The following is a 23,678-nucleotide window of genomic DNA, read 5'->3' as shown; positions in this document are numbered from 1 at the left end:
CCAGACGAATTCTTGACTGCCATTGCCCTTGAAAATTGGGTGGCAATAGTGATTTGACCCACATCATTTTGTTGTGTGCCTGTTTTATAACCTGGTCGTTTAACAGAAAGAAAAGAATTTAGAGGAAGGCCTAAAAGGATGTGACTTTGTACTGTACATTTCTAGAGAACTATTTGTTTAAATCTCTGCTGCTATATTATTTTTACAGTAAAAAGTTTTTTTAAAAAGGTTTTATTTTAGCAACATTCCATTTGTTAAATTAAAAAACTTTTTAATAAAAAAGTTAAGTGTCACCCCAAACCCTTCTAGCTTGGAAGGTTATGCGTAGCTTATTTTCAGTGTTGCTTTCCAATCTTTACCCACGTGTGTGTATATTTATATTTTTATATTTTTAACCCTGTGATCAGGGGAATTTACAATTTATGTCTAGATAGCTCATATTTATTTGTAATATGGACACATAAAACTGAAATATTTATATTTTACAATGAGAATTTTGACAATTTTTATGGTTGTTTTATTGAAATTTTAGTATTTATCAGGATTTCATCAGTAATTAAGATCCTGAAGTTTTACTTTGAAGTTATTCACTTTTTAATTTGTTTTAATGTTTATTTATTTTTGAGATAGAGAGAGAGACAGAGCACGAGTGAGGAGAGAGGCAGAGAGAGAGGAGACACAGAATCCAAAGCGGATTCCGGGCTCTGAACTGTCAGCACAGAGCCCGATGCGGGGCAGGAACTCACAAGCCATGAGATCATGACCTGAGCCAAAGTGGGACACTTAACTGACTGAGCCACCAGGCACCCCAAAGTTATTCACTTTTTAAGTAAAGCATTAAAAAAATTTTTTTTAACATTTATTTATTTTTGAGACAGAGAGAGACAGAGCATGAACAGGGGAGGGGCGGAGAGAGAGGGAGACACAGAATCTGAAACAGGATCCAGGCTCCGAGCTGTCAGCACAGAGCCTGACGCGGGGCTTGAACTCACGGACCGTGAGATCATGACCTGAGCTGAAGTCGGACGCTTAACTGACGGAGCCACCCAGGCACCCCTAAATAAAGCATTTTAACATATGGGAAATTATAAATAATATAATAAACATAATTCTGCCATATTTACTTTGGGTTTTATTTTTAAAATAAAACATTACAGACATGGTTGAATATCCTCTGGAATATATTCCTCCCTAACACCATTCCCTTTCTTCTCTCCTCAGAGGCATCCAGTTTACCAAAGTTGGTACATATCATTGCCATGACTATTTTTATACCTTTATTTATACATATTACCATAAACTATATATAATACTACTTAGCATGTTTTAACTTAACATAAATGGTATCATAGTGTATGTATCCTTCTGCACCTTACTTTTTTTTTTCTCTATATTTTATTTTTGAGATTTGTCCATTTGGTCCATGCAGTATTCTTCATTTCTTTAAATGCTGCATAAATAATTCTGTTGTATGAATACTTGGTGATTATTTTTGTATTCTCCTGTTGGGAGAGTTTTAGTTATTTCCAATTTTCTCCCTTAACAGATAATTCTGAAGCAAACAATCTTTCACATATCTCCTTGTGAGCGAGATTCTTTAGGGTATATTTCTGGGAGAGTGGAAATGATGGATATTACCAAGTTACTCTCCAAAGTGGTTATACCAGTTTATATTCCCACCAACAGTGTAGGAAAATTCCTGTTTCTCTGCACCTTACCAACAGTTGACCTTGTCAGACTTTAAAAATGTTTGCCAATCGGATGGATGTGAAGTGTTATTGTAATTTGCGTTTCCTGATTCTTAGTGAGGTTGAGCATCCTTTCATAAGTTTATTGGTCTGACAGGTTTCCTTTCCTGTGAGATGCCTTTTCATGTTCTTTGTCCATTTTTGGTTGGGTTGTTTGCTTTATATCAATTTATATTTTAAAATATATTCTAAATAGTCATTGTTCTGTTAAATGTGTTGCCCACATGTCCCAGTCTATAGCTTGCCTTTTTGTTTTGGTGGAAGGGAGGATTTGCTTGTTTTTTGTGTTAATGTACTCAAATATATCAGTCTTTGGTTTGTGGTTTATGCTTTTTATATCCTAATTCAGAAATTCTTCCCTGATTGGTGGTCATAAGCTCATTCCCTATGTTTTCTAAAAACATTAAAATATTTACTTATAAAATTAGCTTTTTTTCTTTATTTTTAAAATTTAAATTCAAATTAGTTAACATATAGTGTAATAATGATTTCAGGGTTAGAATTTAGTGATTCATCACTTACACATGACACCCAGTGTTCATCCCAACAAATGCCCTCTTTAATGCCCATCATCCATTTAGCCCACCTCCCCATCCTCCTCCCCTCCAGCAACCCTCAGTTTGTTCTCTGTATTTTAGAGTCTCTTATGGTTTGTCTCCCTCTCTGATAACATTAGCTTTTTAATCTACTTATATGTTATGATATGAAATAGAATCTAACTAAAATTTGTATTGCCCACACAGATAACCAATTACTCCAACATTATTTATTGCGGATTACATCCTTTTCCCTTGAAACGTAAAGCCACCTCTGTCATATATCAAGTTTCTATTTCTGTATGGTTCTTTGGGCTTCCTAATTTGTTCCATTGGTCATTTTATCTATCTGTATGCCAAAGCCATAGTATCTTAATTAAACCTAAAATAAACTCGTAGTAACTAGTAGGAAAGGTTTCCCTCTGACCTGTTTTGTTCTCATCAGGAATAGCTTGGCTACCTTTGTCTGTTTGCTCTTGCTTGTGAAAAACTATGTTGTATTTTTTTATTTGTACTATATTTATTTAATTGGGAATGGAAATCTTTTTGATATTGATTCTTCCTATCCAAAAATAAGGAAGGTATATTACTCATTCATTTAGGTCTTCTTTTATGTCTTTTAATAACATTTAATTTTTGTCACAATTTCGTCTTTTTTTGGTTCATTGCTCTTATAATTATTTTTTAAAACTGCATTTCCTAACTATCTGCTGCTGGTGTGTGGGAACAAAATTATTATTTTTTTGTATATTGATCTTGTATCCTGTAACTTTGCTGAACCTTCTTTTTAGTGTATTGTAGATCATTTCAGATTTTCTATGTAAGACAGTCATAAAATATGCAAACGATTGTTTGCGTTGTTGAAAGGCTTTGTTTGGCCTTTCTAACATACTCTTCTTGACTTGCTGCAGTAGACAAGGCTGCATTGAACAGGGGCAGAATAAGAGACATCCTTGTTTTATTTCTGACTTCCAGGGAAATGCTTTTTTTTTTTTTAATTTTTAATTTTTTTTTTTAAAACAACCCCAGTTCTTGAGGAAGGTGTTTGTTTGTTTATTTATTTTTAATTTTTTTTAACGTTTTATTTATTTTTGAGACAGGGAGAGACAGAGCATGAACAGGGGAGGGTCAGAGAGAGGGAGACACAGAATCTGAAACAGGCTCCAGGCTCTGAGCTGTCAGCACAGAGCCTCACGCGGGGCTTGAACTCACGGACCGTGAGATCATGACCTGAGCCGAAGTCGGCCGCTTAACCAACTGAGCCACCCAGGCGCCCCTAAATTTTTTTTTTAATGTTTATTTGTTTTTGAGACAGAGCATGAACGGGGGAGGGTCAGAGAGAGAGGGAGACACAGAATCGGAAGCAGGCTCCAGGCTCTGAGCCATCAGCCCAGAGCCCGACGCGGGGCTCGAACTCACAGACCGCGAGATCGTGACCTGGCTGAAGTCGGGCGCTTAACCGACTGCGCCACCCAGGCGCCCCAGAGACTTGGTTATTTTTGAAAAACTACATTACTGATTTGGTTTGTGAACTGTATCTTTTTAATTTAGAAAGAGAGTGCGAGCATGGGAGAGGGGAAGATGGAGAAAGAGAGAGGCAGAAAGAGACAGAGAATCTTAAGCATCCCATGGAGCCTGATGTGGGGCTGGATCTCACAACCCTGGGATCATGACCTGAGCCCCTGGTTTGCTGAATTTTATTTAGGATTTTTGCATTTATGCTTATTGGTGACATTGGCTTAATCTTTCTTCCTTATACTACCCATATGTGGTTTTGATATCAAGGTTTAACTCATTTCAAAATGAATAGGGCAGCATTTCCTCTTTTTTTTGTTTTCTGGAACAATTTATGGAAGATTGAGATTATATATTCCTTGAGTATTTGATAGAACTTATCTGGGCCTGTATGTGTGCACATGCATGCGTGTGTGTGTGTGTGTGTGTGTGTGTGTGTGTGTAGATAAAGGGAAAGAAGAGAGTATATATATATATATATATATATATATATATATACATATATATATATATATATATACTATATATACATATGTATATGTATATATGTATATATACATATATATATATTATTCTCAAGTTAGTTAACATACGGTGTAGTCTTGGCTTCAGGAATAGAACCCAGTGATTCATCTCTTACATATGACACCTAGTGCTCATCCTGAAAAGTGCCCTTCTTAATGCCCATCACCCATTTAACCCATTCCCCACCCTCCCCACCCCCATCAACCCTCAATTTGTTCTCTGTATTTAAGAGTCTCTTATGGCTTGCTTCCTTCTCTGTTTTTATCTTATTTTTCCTTCACTCCCCGTATGTTTATCTGTTAAGTTTTTAAAATTCCACATATGAGTGAAATCATATGATATCTGTCTTTCTCTGACTGACTTATTTTGCTTAGCATTATAGAGGAGGTTATATGTTAAGCTTTAGTGACAACATGTCTATTTCGATTTTTGCTTTCTTCTTAAATGAGCTGTGATAGATTATATATTTCAGGAAATGTTCTGTTTCTACTAAGTATTCAAATTAATTGCCACCATATTAAAAATCAATCATTATGAAAACAGTATGAAATAGTAGAAAAAATCATAGTATTCTTGATTGCAAAAAAAATCTCATATACCTATAATTATGTTCAGTACTTCACTGTGGTATTGTTTTTTTGTGCCATTATCTTTTTTCTTAACAATTTTGTCAAAGGTCTCTATATTATTAGTTCTTACAGCATATTTTCATTGTCATTTATTTTTACATTTTACCTAATAAGATTCCTTACTTGACAGATGTATTAGAAGTGCATTTAAAATTTGTAATTATTTTTTCCAGTAATTTTTTATTAGTGAATTATAATTACATTTTAATCAGAGAACATGACCTGCATATTAATTCTCTGATATTTGCTGAGATTTACTTTGTAGCCTTATCCTTGGTCAATTTCTATAGGTACTGTGTGCTTGCAAAGAATGTATATTTCCTAGTTCCCTATGATAATATAGTTATGATACCTTTCCTTTGGTTGGTTTTTACATTGTATTTTTTTTCTATCCTTTTAAAGCTTTTTTTGTCCTTATGCTTTAGGTGTGTATCTTTGTGAACAGAATCAACTGAATATTGTTTACTTTTTTAAAGTCTTTCAGACATGAGTAAAATATAATTTCCAATGAAAACTTTGGTTTCTGATACTGTTTGATGTGTGTGTGTCATGTGTGTATGTTCTTTTGATCACACACACGCTTGAAGGAGAAAAGTACTCAGATACTCTGTCCAAAAGAATAAGATACTGCTTTACTCTGCCTGTTAATTTTCTGGTATTCGAGGAAAAAATCCTAATTTTGAAAGTTTTTTAAGGCTGAATTTGTTGTAACTATAGAGGAGAAACAAAAACAGGAAGTTAGATTCGTTTCTTGATGTTAGTTTTATGAACTTCATTGAGAATTTTTTTTATTTTTTGGTAAAATAGGAAGCATAGTTTCAATTCTGTCTTTTAACATGAATTAGACAATTTTCTAGGTTGCACTTTCTGAGAAAAAGAACTGAATGGTATGCCTCTTTAAGATTTTGCTGCTATGGCAAATCTTTAGTTGTTTTTAGGGTAAGGATGGCTGACTGAATATCTCCTATGACTTTTTGGAAGAGTTAGAAACCAACCTCTCATTACCTTTTGGTAGACTAGTTTGTTTTCACCTCTTGGATATACATTCCCAGAGATTTCACACAAAGTTGTCTTACTCTTTCCTGGTATTAAAACTGTGCATGGGACTCCAATAAGCAAGAGTAACAAGTTCTTAATGCAGCTGAGGGAGTCCCAAGACAGCATCATATTTTTGGATGCCATCTTTCTGATTTATCTTGATATGGTTATTGGTTGCATCACATATTTAGGTACTATATAAAAGAACATATAAAATAAAATTTAAAAGTAAAGATAGAATCAAGTGGACTCTAAAACTTTTCCAGTCCAAGGGTTCTCTGATTTTAAGTCCTTCTCTTTAAAAAAAAAAAAAAAAAGTTTACTTATTTATTTTGAGAGAGAGAGTGCATGAAAGCAGGGGACCAGAGAGTGGCAGAGAGAGGGAGAGAGAATTCCAAGCAGGTTTCATGCTATTAGCACAGAGCCTGATGCGGGGCTTGAACCCATGAACTGTGAGACCATGACCTGAGTCGAAATCAAGAGTCGGATACTCAACTGACTGAGCCACTCAGGTGCCCTGGTTCTTCCCTTTTTCCTAAGGGTTTATATAAACTTAAAACTATAGGGCCACCTGCCTGGCTCAGTTGGTGGAGCATTCAACTCTTGATCTTAGGGTTGTGAGTTCGAGTCCTACATTGCTGTAAAGATTACTTAAAAATAAAATCTTTAAAAAAGAAAAAACCTGACAACTATAGAGGCATATTTCAAGCATGTCCAACTAAATCCTTTCACTCCTGAGAGAGTTAACATCAGGGAGCTATGGAAAAGAGATCCAGATTATTCCTTGTTACCAATTGGCCAAGGACGGAGGTTTTGTGACTAGCTATTCCATCTGGTAATCTGTCTCTTCATCTGTGATTCAGAAAGGACAGAAATAAGCAATTCTAGTCAGTAGATGCTTATAAGTTTATGTTAATGGACTGTGGTTCTATGTTTGTACCATGTACAGGTTATTACATTAAAGAAAATCAGATTATAGCAAAGTCATACAACACTAAAACTTTACTGAATTTTTATCTGATTTACAATTCAAGCCTCAGATCATTATTGGTATGTAAAAGTACTGATCAGGATAGAGTTCTCTAGCTGACAGGCTGCTGGGCCCATGTGCTCTTATAAGGCACATGAAATAGTAGACAGTAGACTGGAAGTCACATTGCAGTCCCAACACTAGTGTCAGAGGTGTGGCTGATCCCAGGGCATGCACAAACTTTACTTTGTATGTCACTAAGGATCCCCTGACATCCACGTGAAGATTGATTTTTCACTGGTCATTGTTGGTCCAAGATGGGGGGGTTCCGGGTATGGGAAGTGAGTATAAAGTTTCCTAGGTAATCTTCTCTCTATTAGCTTGGAGAAACAGTATACTTTTGTGAAAAGCAACACTGAATCAGAAGTCAGGAGGTCTGTTGTACAGTCTTTGTATAAATCAGGGCTCTCCAGAGATAGAGACAGAAATAGAGGGAGAGAGAGAGAGAGAGATTTATTATGAGAAATTGTCTCACGTGATTACAGAAGCTGGAAAGTCCTAAGATTGGCAGTCAACAAGTGGAGACCCAGGAAGGAGAGCCCTTGTTGCAGTTCCAGTCTGATTCCAAAGGCCTGAGAACCAGGAGAGCTGATTATGGATATTCTAGTTCAAGGGCAGAAGGAGACCAATGTCCCAGTTCATCAGGCAGGCAAACAAAATTCCCTATGAACCTTTTGTTTCTATTCAGTTGGTTTGGTCTTCAGTTGATTGGGGGAATCCATGTGCATTGAGAATGAAAATCTGCTTTATTCAGACTGTCGATTCAAATGTTAATCTCATCCAAAAAACTCTCACAGACACCCCAGAATAATGTTTGACCAAATTATTATTGGCCGTTGACACATGAAATTAACCATCACAGTCTCTAAACTACACAGAGTGCTAGTTGCTATAACAACTCCAAAAATTCAGTGGCCTACAGAATAAAGTTTATTTATTGGTTTAAGTGGGTTCAGGTTGCTGCCTTCACAGGTGATTAAGACATCTCTGCTCCTATCTGTGGCTATCTAGTGGTGCTGCCATCTTCTAAGGATTTCTCGGAGTCTTCTGCTGGATTATCTGCATTTAGCTGGCTGATGATAAAGCTAGAAAGTGTTTAGAAGATCATATGGGAATTTTATGAAGACAGACTGGGGGGCACCTGGGTGGCTCAGTCAGTTATGTGTCTGACTCTTGGTTTTGGCTCAGGTCATCATCTCACAGTTCGTGAGTTCTAGCCTCATCTCGGACTCTGTACTGATAGTGCGGAGCCTGCTTGGAATTCTCTCTCTCTCTCTCTCTCTCTCTCTCTCTCTCTCTCTCCCCCCCCCCTTGCTCATGCTCTCTCTGTGTCTCAAAACAAATAGGTAAACTTAAAAAAATATATAGACTGGACAATGGGATAGGTCACTCCTGTTTGTATTCCATTTGCCAGAGCACCAACGTATGATCCCAATCTAACTGCAAAGGAGACTGGAAAATATAATCTCCCTTTGTGTCAAGGAAGAGAAAACGGGACCATTGAGCATCTAGCCAGTCTGTGCTGGGGCCCTAACTAGCTTTTAAATCTGGGCTTATCTCCTCTCTGAGCCTGTTTCCTTCTTTGTAATGTGAGGAGGATGGACTAAGTGCTCTCTAAGGGACTTTCCAGCTCTGACCATCTACGTTCTATAAATCTACCAAAGTTCTGGCTGGGCCCTGAAAACACCCAGCTTGGAGGGGATCTCTGACAGTCCAAGAGGGAAGAACAGTGATCAGTATTTCTCCAAAGATTTTCTAGTCTACACCTGCAGCCTCTGGGAAGTTTATTCACTGCCTGAAGTTCCCAAAGATCAAGACAACTACCTCTCACAGGGTGCAGCCTTACCCTAGGTCATGGTACCATTTTACCAGGTGTGTGTGCAAATATTAATGTGGCCATGAAACTTCCTCCTCATCCCCTCTTCTTCCAGTTCTCATGGTGTGAAAAGTGATGACCCATGGGCTTCTTCCCTAAGATTCTAGAGTACCCAGCCCTAGATAGTCTAGAAGAGGGTTTCACAAAAGGCTGAGCTATGTCAGAGTGATTATGTTCACAAGTTTTCTTCTTTTCTGCATTTTCTGATGGTTTGCAATTTGTTTGTTTTCTTATTTATTACCTGACTACCCATTAGATTTTAGACTCTACAAAGTCAGAGATCATGTCTGCTTTATTTACTGTTGCATCCTCAGGACCTACACAAAATGCCTAGCATATAGTAATAATATAATGTTTTGAATGAATAAATACTACTTAAACATTGTTGAAGTTTTAGTCTAAGTTCAGGGCAATAGAATTTCTTGGGGGAAGTATGTTAGTAATACATTCGTATATTTAACTACCGAGTAATGTTTTAATCTTACCTGAGTCTACTGTTGACACTAGGAATTTTGGAATAACAAGCAAGAGGCCAATAACAGACTCTCCCTCATGGTTTAACCTAAGCTTAGGGGCCCAGAAAGGTTAACACAGAGAGTGCAAGTACTGTTTCTCCAGGCCACAGGGCTTCTGCTGTCAGCATGCAGATGAGCTGTACTTTCTCCACATTATCATAGTAGACTATGTGCCAAACTATGCCTAAGTGGCATGATGGTCAGTTTCAGAGTATGAGCAGCCATTTTTTAACTAGAGAGTGTAGCGGTCTTTTTTCAGTCCCATGTGGTATAGGAATTAGCTTTACTCCTTATTTGTGCATCAGATACAATCTGGACATCCTGAAGCTCTTTTTGTCCCTGAAAAAAAAGTGTGATTGATGTCTCCTCCTTAGCTTATGCTTTCAGTTTCACTGTCATCATTATCTTTTTGAAAAATCTGGTTTCTTTTACTCATCACCCACCCTACAAATTAAACACAATTTGTAAGATAAATCTACAGCCAAAAAAAAAAAAAAAGGAGTAAGAAAATCCTATTATATATGTCAAGAGCCTGGTATAGAGAAGGCCCTCAATAATAGCCCTGCTACCATTAATGTTTTTTTTTTTTTATCATCATTGACATCTTCTAATATTAGTAACTGCCACTTACTAAGAATTACTCTGCTAAGAACCGTAAATTCTCTGCATATATTTTCTCATTTAATCCTATGAAGTATTATATTGGCCGAGGCTGTTAAAAGACACAGAACCAGGCAACCTGGCTCTCAGTGCTGATCTCAGATGATTTGCACCCTTCTCTGGAACCACCTGATGTCATTGATTGGTTTTATTTCTTAATTAGATCATGACAAATTTTTATTATGTAAATCCTGATATTCCTACTTACTAAATCAGTCAATTTACTAAATCACAAACATTCAATTTGTAGAAATATATTTCTTCTTTCAAACAATTCACAAGGATATTTAAGATATTAGCCACTCATTGCTGAGGGCTGCAATTTATGGACATCTTTCCCAAGCCTGAAACTATTGTACTGCCTGGTGCCCTTTGATACTATCACCCAAGTTATTTCCGTCTGCCTGATGGACACCAGGCTTCTCTGTGTCCCTGAATAAGTACAATTGTATCAGACACCTGATCCAGCCTTTACTGATGTTCAGAGTAAAGCTATACTCTCTTTGTTCACAGACTTACTGATTCTAAAATCAGAAATGCAAATATGTTTTCTGGCAGCACTTGGGAAGTGGGATTACATGTATCATCTTTGATTGCAGATAGAATCTCCCTGCAGATATTGATTATTCTCTTTTTATTGCTGTGGAACTCACTGAGCAATTTCCAGTTCACTTAAACATTTTTATTATGTAACATTTGTTATATAAATAAGAATATATGTAGTGAAATTAGAAGTTGTGAGTGTAATAATAAAATTGAACAACCATGATCCCAGCCCAAGTTTAAAAACCACAATTTTATCAATACCATTGACTCTACCTGTATACTCCTACTTTTGCACATTCCCCTCAGCATCATGCTTTATTTTTTCTTTTTTTTTTTTTTTGTATAATTTTGGGGTAAGACTAGAAATACCTGAAACATTTTGTGACTTAAAAAAGAAAAATCAGCTCAGTTCTCTCCACAAACTTTGAAAAAATAAGCATGATCTCCATGGCAAGCACCCCCTCCCCAAACCCTTGCTTCCCGTACACTTAAATATAGGCTACAATTATTACTTCTCTATTTAGAGATTATTGTGGTTTCAGTTTTCATCGTGTCCTTGTGGGTTTCTTCTGTTTTGGTTGCCATTATAAATGTCTCTTTTATTCCCCCATGTGGTCACTTTCTTAAATACCTTGCTTAGCACGTCTTCAATGGAGTGTAGTTTGACAGCATGTATGCCAGCCTCAGGGACACTCAGATACTTTTGTTCCAATCCAAGTACAGAAAACATGCAATGACAAATTAGGCTCTGTGAATGTTGGGGGAGGGGAAGAGACACCCATCTCTTAAGTGCTGATACCGTGTCAAGTTTCTTTGCCAGTTTCTTCCCAATTCAAAATTCCTATTAGGTAGTTGTCATTATGTCTGTACTATAGATGAGTAAACTGAAACTCAGACAGGTAGCTGCTCAGGGTCACACAGGTACTAACTGTCGGAGTCAAGATTTGAAGCCGGGTCTTCTGTGGGTGTGATGGGTGAGGAGACAGTCCAGCCTCGTGAGAGTCAGCAGTCTCATGCCTAGATGTCTGCCCCCACCCCTTTTTCTTATGGACATGGTACTACCCACTACTTATTCACTTCACAGAGACTTTGTGGGGCTTAGTGAAACAGTACTTTGGGGGTGCATTGGTGACTCAGTCCGTTAAGCATGCAACTCTCAGTTTTGGCTCAGGTCATGATCTCACAGTTTCATGAGTTCGAACCCCATTTGGAGCCTGCTTGGGATTCTCTCCCCCCCCCCTTTCTGCCCCATCCCTGCTTGTGCTGTCTTTCCTCAAATAATTAATAATAATAATAATAATAATACATTGGATTTCAAAGGATAGATACTGTAGCTGTCAAAAGCACCACTGTTTGGTGGTCAAGTAGTGAGTAGTGGACATTTACTTCTGGATCATCATTGTTTGTGGAGATCAGCAAAGTTGAACACCTCTAATTTAGACATGATCCCAAACCTCAGGCCACTCCTGGCCTCACCTATTTCTCTTTACCAAATCTGCTCACATAGACTCTGACTTGTGTCTTTGCCCCTCTCCTACCCCAGTCTTCTCACCAAAATGAACAAAGATAGGACCCTAAGGAGGAAGACCCAGAAACAAGACTCCTAACCCACAAACTCAGTAATAAGCTTATAAAAATTTTTTTCATTTAAATATATTTGACATACAACATTGTATAAATTTAAAGTGTACAACATGTTAATTTGACACATTTATATATTGTAATATGATTGCCATTGTAGTGATAATTAGTACTTCTGTCATGTTACATAATTATCCTCTTTTAGTAATTGGAATAATTAATCATAGGAATTTTAATAATTTTTAAAAGTGGTATAAATATTATATCAAAAAATATAAAAATAGGTTTGTTCATCACAGAGTTTCAAAATGTAGCTAGTATAGAAACAACTCTTAAATACAGAATGATGGTCACAGCTAGGGGAGCATTTTACAAATGAAAAAGCTTGTATATAATAAGTGGCACCAATCAGTGTCATTCCTGACTCTCTTTGGCCAAGGAATCTGAATATCTAAAAATGGTGATTCTTCTCCAACTTCTCTCTGCCTCTGGTATTGGACTGGTTTTCTTCAACAACCTACTGATTGGTCATGGCAACAAGAAACAGTGTTTGCGTGTTAGCATTCTGAAGGTGGTTTGGAGATTTACTCCCACTGAGTTGATAAACTTCCTCCTTCTTAACGGTTTTCTAGACTCCAATCCTAATCATTGCCTTCTTTCCAAATTCTCTGTGTATGTTGCTCAGGAAACAAAAGTGGTTGTAAACCACAGAGGTTGGTTCTCACCAACTGCTGGATTCAACCTGTAGAAAACTCGACAAAGTACAGTCAACCCATTAAGGACCCCAGCGCAACTCCAAAGTGAAGAAAGTGAACTCAGTTTGTATTGTGTAAATTGTACCCTGAACAGTCTCAGGAAGTATCACAGCTTCCTGATTGCAAACCCAGATAAAGTCTAAGGCCACAGCTGCTAAGGACAAAAGCCACCAACCCCCAAAATGAAGAAAAATGACATCTACGGGCTGCAGTTATGAGAAAGTCCCATTGGGTATGTCAGGGTCTAAAACAGAATTCAGATGAAAGAATTGGTTCTGTGTCTTGCACAAATGAAGATTCACCTGGAGCTTTAGGGATATTATGGAGATAGGGAGATCTGAGAGTTCTGGCTTCTAATGTTATGAAGCAAGTTTCTGCATGACCATTTCACTGCAGAGCATTTTGAACCTGATGAAGCACTGTTTCAGAAATATAGGGTGAAATGATGGGAGGCTACATATTGGGACATAAGTGGAAAATCTTATCCCTTAAAAATCTCTTCTCTGCTCAACCTGCTTTCACTGCCTGCTGTTAAATATAAAAGCTACTGTGTATTTTCAATATTAAGAGAAAAGACTTGGCAGCTTGAAAAGGAGATCAGAATTGATCGCAAAGAGCAGAGGTCAGGTTCCTTTGCTGACTACTTGTGTGACTTTGGATAATTTAACCTTCATTGTTTTATCTGTTAAATGGAAAGAATAAAGCTATTAGTAGGATTATTGTGAAGACTGGAGATTTTATGTGCAAAATGCCTGAACCAGAGTAGACACTCAACATATAATAGTTGCTATGCTCTTATTGTTAACCAATGCCTCTGAAATTTATCACCTAGCATCCAATCGGAAAAATAATAGAGCTGGAAATTTCCATTTCTTGTAGTATTATGGATTAAATACTCTGAACAACCCTTCAGTTTGAAGCGAGCAACTAAAATTCTGGGTATAATATTTTTAAATAATTGTAAATACATCCAAAGTAAAGAATTTGTTGATTTCAAAACCAGTAATGAAAGTAGGAAATCTGGTCAGGAAACAAGTGCCCAGCCAGCTATCACTCTGAACGTTTTTTCAAACTCTAGGGAGTCTTTCCTCCTCGACAGCTGTATGAATCACAGCGTGGAGCCAGAAGTTACAAGTTAGCTGACCAAGGTGGAGAAACAAATAGGAAAGCCACCTTATCACACCCTCAGTGCAAGGCTGAATAAGAAATCACACTGCACAAGAGATAATGAAGAAATGCCTATCTTCACCTTGGTGCTGGTGGATGAGACAGAATTCTTCCTTGAGAATTCATAAACCTAGTTGGTCCTCACATGTGTTTTCTGTCAGGATTCACTTGGATTTTAAGTTAAAATTTTAATTTAACTATAGTCCCACATTGGTAGCACCCCAGGAAACTGATAGAAACAAAAGCAAATTTCTCAGGAGGAATGTAACTTTAGTTCATATCTCAAAAGAATTCCTACTGGTTGGTTCCAATGAAAATGGACAGCTTATATGTTTTTAAAAATCACAAAACATACAATGGAAACAAGACACCATGAATGAGAACCATCAAAGCAAATTTCAGCAAATATAGACCCACAAATATTTCAGATGTTGGAACTGACACAAAATAGATTTCCTAAATCTATGTTTAATATATTTAAAGAAATTAAATGAATATTTGAAATTATGAGCAGAGAAAAATGACAATAAAGAATGACCAAGCATATTTGAAAGCAAATAGAGCTTCCAGAAATAAAAAGGGAATAAAGTACAAATGAGAGAAATAGAAAACAAATAACAAGATGTTAGACTCAAACCTAACCATATCAGTAATTCCATTATATGTAAAGATGAATGATTTAAACTAGTATTGTTCAATACTGCAGCTCCTAGCCACATGTGGCTATTGGGCACTTGAAATTTGGCTAGTGTGCCTGAAGAATTGATTTTTAAATTTTAATTAATTTTAGTTAATTTAAATAGGGATATGTGGCTAGTGGCTACTGTATTGGGCAGCACAGTTCCAAAGATCCCAATTAAAAAAAAAATCCCAGCAGCTCTTCCTGCCCGTGGGTCCTGTCCCCATGCTTTAATAAAATCACCTTTTTGCACATCTTCAAGAATTCCTTCTTGGTCATTGGCTCCGGAATCCACGAGCCCCACCAACACCCCAGAACTTCATCATATGGAGCTGCCCTGCCAGCACTGACCAGCTTTTCTCTAAACTCTGTTTTACATTAGAAAGGAACTTTCCTGTATAGATAGTCTACTTTCTTAAAAAAAAAAAAATCCCAATTAAAAGTCAGACATTATCTGCGTGGATAGAAAAAACAAGATCTAATTATATGCTGTGCACACACACACACACACACACACACACACACACACACACAATCTATTTTAAATATAGAACCAAACAGGTTAAAAGTAAAAGAATGAAAGGAGATATACCATGATAACACTAATTAAAAGAAAGCTGGAGTGCCTATTTTAATATCAGACAACACAGATTTCAAAGCAAAAATATTATCAGAGATAAAGAGTGATGTTTCTTACAGATAAAGGAGACAGTTTCTCAAGAAAATGCCACAATCATAAATATTATGCAACTAAAAATAATGCTTCAAGATACATGAAGCAAAACTGCAAGGAAAAATAGATAAATCCACAATTACAGTCAGAGTCAACACTACTCTCTCAATAATTGGTAGACTAGACATAAGCAACACTATCAAAAAACTTGTTCCAATTGACAAATATAGAACATTACATCCAACAACAGAAGAATAAGCATTTTTTGAAGTACACACAACATATATATTTTTTAAGTAAAAAAATTATTTGCCATATGAGACATAGAAGTAGTACTAATATATTTAAAGTGATTCCAATTATACAAAGTTTATTTCCGATCATAATGAAATTAAATAACTCAATAACAGAGGGACACTTGGGTGGCTCAGTTGGTTAAGTGTTCAACTCTTGATTTCGGCTCAGGTCATGATCTTATAGTCGTGAGACTGAGCCCCACATCAGGCTCATGCTGAGCATGGAGTCTGTTCAAGATTTTCTCTCTGTCTCTCTCTCCTTCTGCCTCTCTCTCTTTCCCCATCAAAAAAAAAAAAATAATAATAACAATAACAGAAAGATATCTTGAAATATCCAAATATTTACAAACTAATATCATACAAGTCAGAGAAATTAAAAGGGGAGTTAGAAAGTATTTTGAACTGATAATGAAAATACAACATATTAAAATATCTGGAATTCAATAAAGCAGTGCTTAGTAGGAAATCTATAGCACTGAATACCTATATTAGAAAAGAAGAAAAATTTTAAGTCAATAACAGCAGTTTCCACCTTAAACAACTAGAAAAGATACAAATTATACCTAAAGTAAGCAGAATAAAGGTCATAATGAAGACAAGAGCAGAAACTAATGAAATGGAAAACAGAAAAAATAAACTTCTAGCCACACTAAGCAGGAATAAAAGAAGACACAAGTTGCCAAATCAAGAATGAGAGAGGTGGTATCATTACAGATTCTATAGATATGAAGAAATTATGAATAATTCATGCCAATAAATTAAAAAACTTAGAAGTGGACAAATTCCTTGAAAGACACAAACTACCAAAGCTCACTCAAGAAATAGGTGATTTGAATTAGCTCTATTTCTACTTAGGAAATTGAACTTAAGTCTTTCCAAAAGAAAACACTACTTGTGACTGGTGTCACTGATAAATTTTACCCAACATTTATGGAAGAAATAATACAAATTTTATAAAAACTCTTCCAGACAAGTGAATACTTCTCATAACATTCTATGAAGCTTGCGTTATTTTGATACTCAAACCAAAGAAAACATTATAAGGAAACCACTGACCAATATTCCTCATGAACATAGATGTAAGAATTCTAACAGTTTTAGCCAATCAAATCCAACAATACATAAAAAGGATAATATATCATAACCAGGAGAGTTTTATTCCAAGAATACAAGCTTGGTTTAACATTTTGTTTTTTTAATGTTTATTTATTTATTTTGAGAGAGAGACAGAGGGATAGAGAGAAAGAATCCTAAGCAGACTATGAACTGTCAGCATACAGCCTGATGCAGGGCTTGAACTCAGGAGCCATGAGATCACGACTTGAGCAGAAATCAAGAGTCAGACGCATAACCCACGGAGCTACCCAGGCACCTCGATATGGTGAATTATATTAACTTTAACATGTTAAACCATTTCGTGAGTTCAAGGCCCACATCAGCTCCATGCTAGCAGTGGGGAGCCTGTTTAAGATTCTCTCTCTCTCTCTCTCTCTGCCCCTGCCCCACTTGCTCTTGCTCTCTAAAATAAATAAATAAACTTAAAAATTTTTTTCACCATATTGACGGGCTAAAAAATAGAAAAACCGTATGTTTATTTCAATAGGTGCAGAAAAAGCATTTGACAAAATTCAACATCTATTTCTGCTAAAAAGTTTTACCAAACTGGTTATAGAAGAGAACTTCCTCAACCTAATAAAGGACATCTATAAAAAAATCTACAGCTAACATACTTAATAATGAAAAACCGAATTCTTTCCCCCTGAGATCAAGTACAAAGCAAACATGCTTGGTCTTACCACTTCTATTCAACATTGTAGTGGAATTTCTAGCCAGTATGTAAGTCAAGAAAAACAAATTAAAGGTAAATGGATTAGTAAAGAGGAAAAAAACTGTATTTGTTGACATCATGATTATCTTTGTAGATAATCCCATGGACCCTACAAAAAGAACTTACTAGAACTTACATGTGAGTTGAGCACATTTTCAGGATACATGATCATAGTGCAAAACTCAATTGTATTTCTATATACAGTTGACCCTTGAATAATATGGGGGGGCACTGACCCCCATGCAGTCAAAAATCTGCATGTAACTTTTGACTATCCCACAACTTAACTACTAATAGCCTATTGTTGACTAGAAGCCTTACCAATAACATAAACAGTTGATAAACATATATTTTATATGTTATATGTATTATGTACTGGATCCTTACAATAAAGTAAGCCAGAGAAAGGAAATTGTTAGGGGAGAAAAAAATACAGTACTGTACTGTACTGTAAAAAAATCCATGTATAAGTGGACCTACATGGTTTAAATCTGTGATTGTTTAAGGATCAACTATACAAGCAATAAAGAGTTAGAAATTAAAATTACAAGAACAATACCACTTACAGCAGCATAAAAATAAGAAATAGGAATAAATTTGACAAAAAAAATATAATAACTATACCATGATGACTACAGGACATTGGTGAAAGAGATTAAAGAAGACCTAAAAAGATGGAGAGATAAATATATCATGTTCATGGATCAGAATACTAGAGATTATTAAAATACCAATCCTCCGTGCTTGCTTCGGCAGCACATATACTAAAATACCAATCCTCCCCAAATTGATTTAAAGTTTTAATACTATCCCAGTCAAAATCTCAACAGACTTTTTTTTATAAATTGACCAAAGGATTCTGAAATCTATATAGAAATGAAAAGGACCTAGAATAACTAAAACAACTTTGAAAATAAGACAAACAAAAATAAAAATAAAGCTTCAGTACTTATACTACTGGATTTCAAAACTTAGTAAAAAAACAACAATTAGAAAAAAAAACTGCAACAATTAGGACACTCTGGTATTGGTGTAAAGTTAGGCAAATTAATCAACATAATATAACAGAGTCAAGAAAGAGACTCAGGCATATAAGGTTAATTGATTTTCAACAAAGATACCAGGGTAATTCAATGGGAGAGAGGTAGAGGAGAGGAGAATAATTTTTTCAACAAAAGGTATTGGAAAAATTGAGTAGCCATATGGAAAAATATCAACTTTGATTCTGCATCCCATCATATAAAAAATAATATATCACTGACTAAAACATAGATTTAAAACTATGAAGTTTCTACATAAAATTATATAAGATAGGGGTACCTGGGTGGCTCAGTCGGTTGAGCATCCGACTCTTGATTTTGGCTCAGGTCATGATACCAGGGTCAAGCCCATGTTGGGCTCTGCATTAAGCATGGCACCTGCTTAAGATTCTCTCTCTCTCTCGGGGCGCCTGGGTGGCTCAAGTCAGTTAGGCGGCCGACTTCGGCTCAGGTCATGATCTCAGGGTTCATGAGTTCGAGCCCCGCGTCGGGCTCTGTGCTGACAGCTCAGACCCTGGAGCCTGTTTCGGATTCTGTGTCTCCCTCTCTCTGACCGCCCCCCCCCCCCCCCCCCCCGTTCATGCTCTGTCTCTCTCTGTCTCAAAAATAAATAAACGGTAAAAAAGATTTAAAAAAAAAAAAAGATTCTCTCTCTCTCTCTCTCTCTCTCTCTCCCACTCTCTGCTCGCACACACTCTAAAATTATATGTATATACATATATATAATATATATATTATATATGACAATCCTATTTGAATTTGTCAAATATTTTAAAAAATATGACATAAAAATCATGACTCTAATAGAAAACATCAATAAATTAGATTTCATCAAAATTAAAAGGTTTAGCTCTTCAAGGAACACAATTTAAAAAATGCAAAGGCAAGCTATAGACTGTCAAAAAGATATTTGCAAGATATACATATATCTGACAAAATTCTTGTATCTAGAATATGTAGAGAATATTATAATTCAGTAAGAAAGGGACAACCCAATTTAAAAATAAGCAAAACATTTAAACAAACATTTCACTAAAGAAGATATACAGATAGCAAATAAGCACAGGAAAAGATGTTCAATGTCATTAGTCATTAGAGAAATGCTAATTAAAACCATAATGTGATATAACTACATATCTAATAGAAAGAAACCTCATAATACCACACTGGCCGGGATGTAGACAATTGGAACTCTCATTCACCGCTGATGAAAATGTAAAATGACGCAACCGCTTCAGAAAACTCTTTGGCAGTGTCTTAAAAAAAAAAAAAAGGCTAAACATATGCCTACCATATAATTCAGCTATTCCATTACTAAATATTTACCTAAGAAAAATGAAAGCACATGTCCCTAACAAGACGTACATGATTGTTTGTGGCAACTTTATTTGCAATGGCTAAGAACTGGACATGTCCAATGGTAAGTGACAAGATAAAAACTATGGCATATCCATACAACGGAGTACTATTCAGCAATAAAAATAAATGAACTATATATAGATTTAACAATGTTCATGGATAAACTTCATAATAATTTTATTGAGTGAAGGAAATCAGACCAAAAAAAAAAACAAACAAAAAAGAGCCATACTATATAATTCTATATGTATAAAATTCCAAAAAATTCAAATTAATCTATAATGATAGAAAGTGAACTAATGGTTGATTGACAAAGGGTAGTGGTAGGGAAGGACTGGAGAAAACAGTACAAAAAGACATTAGGAGAGGTGCCTGGCTGGTTCAGTCGGTGGAGTGTGTGACACTTGATCTCAGAGTTACAAGTTTGAGTCCCACATTGGGTGTAGAGATTACTTAAAAAAGAAAATCTTTAAAAAATTGAATTTACTTTTTAAAAAAAAATTTAAAAATTTATTTATTTGAGAGAGACAGAGATAGCACAAGTGGGGAAAGGGCAGAGAGAAAGGGACAGAGAATCTCAAGCAGCCTCAGTACTGCCAGCGCAGAGCTCGATGTGGGGCTCAAACTCATGAAACAATGGGATCATGACCTGAGCTGAAACCAAGAGTCGGACTCTTAACCGACTGAGCCATCCAGGCACCCCGAAAATCTTTTAAAAAATTTAAAAAGACATGAGTAAACTTTGAGGGGTAAAGGATTTGTTCATTATATTGGTTGTGGTGACGGTTTTATGAGTTTATGCACATGTCAGAATTTATCAAAGTGTACACTTTGAATATGTGCTGTTTATTGTATGTTGATTATGGCTCAGTAAAGTTGTACAAAAATACCTCAATGCATTAAAAAGAAACCAAGCATAGCTGAAGAAAGAATTGGAGAACTGGATCTAAAGAAATTATCTACATGTAGTAGAGTGAGATTTAAAAAGGGACATGTTATAAAAAGACTAAGGCCAAGGTGTGAAAGTCCAGCAGAGTTCCAGAAGTAGATAATGATGAGAATGCAAAAGAGCCAGTGTTTCTTAGATCCAGAAAATTCAGTGAATCTCAAGCATCATATGTAAGAAGAAGTTCTCTCCTAGACACATCATAGTGAAACAGCAGAATACAAATGAATCTATGAAAGACAGAGAGACAGAGAGAAAGAGAAAGAGAGAGATCTTAAAGCAGTCAAAGAGAAAAGAAAACCACCTATAAAAAAGGGCAATTAGACTGACAGTTCACTTTATAAGAGCAACTAAGGAAGAGAATACAGTGTAAGAATTTCTTCAATATGTTAAGAGAAAATAGCTGTCGACCTTGGAATTCCACATTCAATGAAGCTACATTTCAAGAAAATAATTACATAAAGAATATTGTTTCCAGGCAAACAAAACCAATAAAACTTCTCCTTCCCTTCAATAACTGGAGAACATGCATCACCCAAAAACAATCACTAAATGAAATCATAAAAGATGTACTTTCACAGAATAAAAAAAATGAAAAGCCTGAGATGTAAGAAAAAAACATTGAACAAAAACATTTTGGTAAATATGAGGGCATATCTCAGCAAACATTGACTATGGAAAAACATGTCACAACATACTCTTAATTTTGTGGGGAGGGGATAGACCAGAATTAAAATACTAGGCTTATATGTGAATTAAAATCATCCTTCATTATTTAGGAGTAAGGTAAAGATATTAACTTCAGACTTTTTGTTAAATCAGCATGCTAAGCCAGCTAGTTTATAAATAATAAACACAAGCACACACACTTTCCAACCAATTAGAGAGAAATCAAATTAGAGGAAGAAAAATCAAGAGAAGGCAAAGCAAGAAAGAGGGGAAAAAGTAACAGTCATAGGATCTAGAAGATTTAGAACAGCATCTGGCATGTTATACTTATCCGTTTATTGTATGATAATTTATTATTACTATAACTTATTTCTACTTTACGTGTCATTTTTGCACAGGGACCGTGCTTAATCTTCTCTGTATTGTTCTAATTTTTAGTATATGTGCTGCCAAAGCAAGCACAACTGTTGCTTCTATTCTGATAAATCTCTCTGGAGCATTCAAGACAAAGACTCGAACAGACAAGTTCTGCTAATGCTGATGGTTCCCTGATGACAACTAGCTGTTAATGCTAATTAAAAGACAGGCAGTAATCTGGAGGAATTAAGAAGCTCTGTGACTCATAAGGCCTTGGGCCAGTCACTTTACACTCTGGCCTTAGTTTCCTCATCTGTAGAATGAGGAGTCGGAGGGTGCTGGAGGAGAGGTTCAAATTGGATGTTTTTTTATTTTTAAATCCTCATTGACCAAAAGAAAGAGGAAATCTCCTGACTCCGGCCAAAAACCAAACACGTTCAGAAACGGTTTATTTGAGTGAGTGGCCATCTCGCCACAGGCACTCACAGTAAGTTTGGTCGCCTACCAGATAGGAAGTGGTGGCTCTTCTTGCTCATATCAGAGCCTGACAAGCTTGGAGGCCACTGAAGATGGTCAGAGCAAAGCCTCCACTCAGAGGAGATGTATTAAAGACATGCTTCCCAGCCAGAGTGGAAGGAATTACAGAGGCTCTCAGAAAAGGTGGCAGGCTCAGAGTTCTGCACCAACACACTGGAGTTGGGCTGCAGACAGTATGTAGCTATCAAACAAAGCCACTCTCCCTTCCCCCAGTTACACAAGGACTTTTCAAATACACCCCTCTCAGCTGAAAATCTTGAATATTAAACTTCTTGAATCTCCCTACCTGTCATCATTCTAATTCACAAATGTGAACGCCCATGCTTCATGCATTTTACATACGTGTGATACACTAATGCCCTCCAGATCTATGTATTGCAGAGGGAACTCAGGTATGGAAGGTAACTGGCTCAACTTCCAAAGATAAACCTGGTAGGTGTGATAGCTGCTGAGAGAGGAGGGCTCTCTGCCTCTTGAGAAATCCCTTTGAATTTGGGTGTGGTGTGAGTCCTTCTGTTCCCAAGTATAGTTTTATCTAATCTGCCTTGAAACTGCTTCGCTGATGAACTGTTTTATCAATAAAAAACTGCTGAACTAAGGCTTCTCCTCTGCAGCTCTTAAAAATGGGGTCTGCCCTGTCAGAAAGCAATGTCATAAGCAAAAGGGTATGTATACAAGGACGTACACGAGAGCATTGTTTAAAACTGTGGAATATCAGTAAAAATCCATCAGCAAAGTCGTGGGTACATCCATAATATCATAATGCTAGGGATTTGACTTGTTGCAAAGAAAGTCACTGAGTGACATATAAACTATGATCCCATTCTGGAAAAATCAATAGTAACAAAAATAATGTTAGCAAATGCAGGGAAAAAACGGAGGCACATGTGCCAAAATGTTAACAATGATTATTTAGGGATGGGGGGAAGTGGGATGGAATCTGGGGAGATTTCACTATATGTGTTATACCTGCAACTTTAAATTTTGTATAATGTTGTATTCCTTTTGGGTCAGAAGGAAAGGAAGAAGGAAGGAAGGGAGGGAGGAAAGAAGGAAGGAAGGGAGGGAGGAAGGAAGGGGAAAAGGCAGTGCTAGAAACATTTTTCCATTCCCTGCCCCCCTGTTCTTGACGTTGTACTCTCTCATTAGCCAAAGTAAGGTTTTGATACCCAG

At 36.3% G+C, this 23,678-nt stretch overlaps 1 non-coding gene across 1 annotated transcript; it reads right to left on the bottom strand.

The window, feature by feature from the left end:
• Window positions 1-21,964: 21,964 nt before the first annotated feature.
• LOC111562087 lies at window positions 21,965-22,073 on the bottom strand. The gene has a single exon (XR_002745142.1). It is a non-coding gene; the product is annotated as a U6 spliceosomal RNA (small nuclear RNA).
• Window positions 22,074-23,678: the final 1,605 nt, after the last annotated feature.

This window comes from Felis catus, chromosome C1 (assembly GCF_018350175.1).
Source record: "Felis catus isolate Fca126 chromosome C1, F.catus_Fca126_mat1.0, whole genome shotgun sequence".
NCBI classification, from domain to species: domain Eukaryota; kingdom Metazoa; phylum Chordata; class Mammalia; order Carnivora; family Felidae; genus Felis; species Felis catus.
Note: the sequence above shows the minus strand (reverse complement) of the source record. Positions and strands in the feature narration are given on the sequence as shown.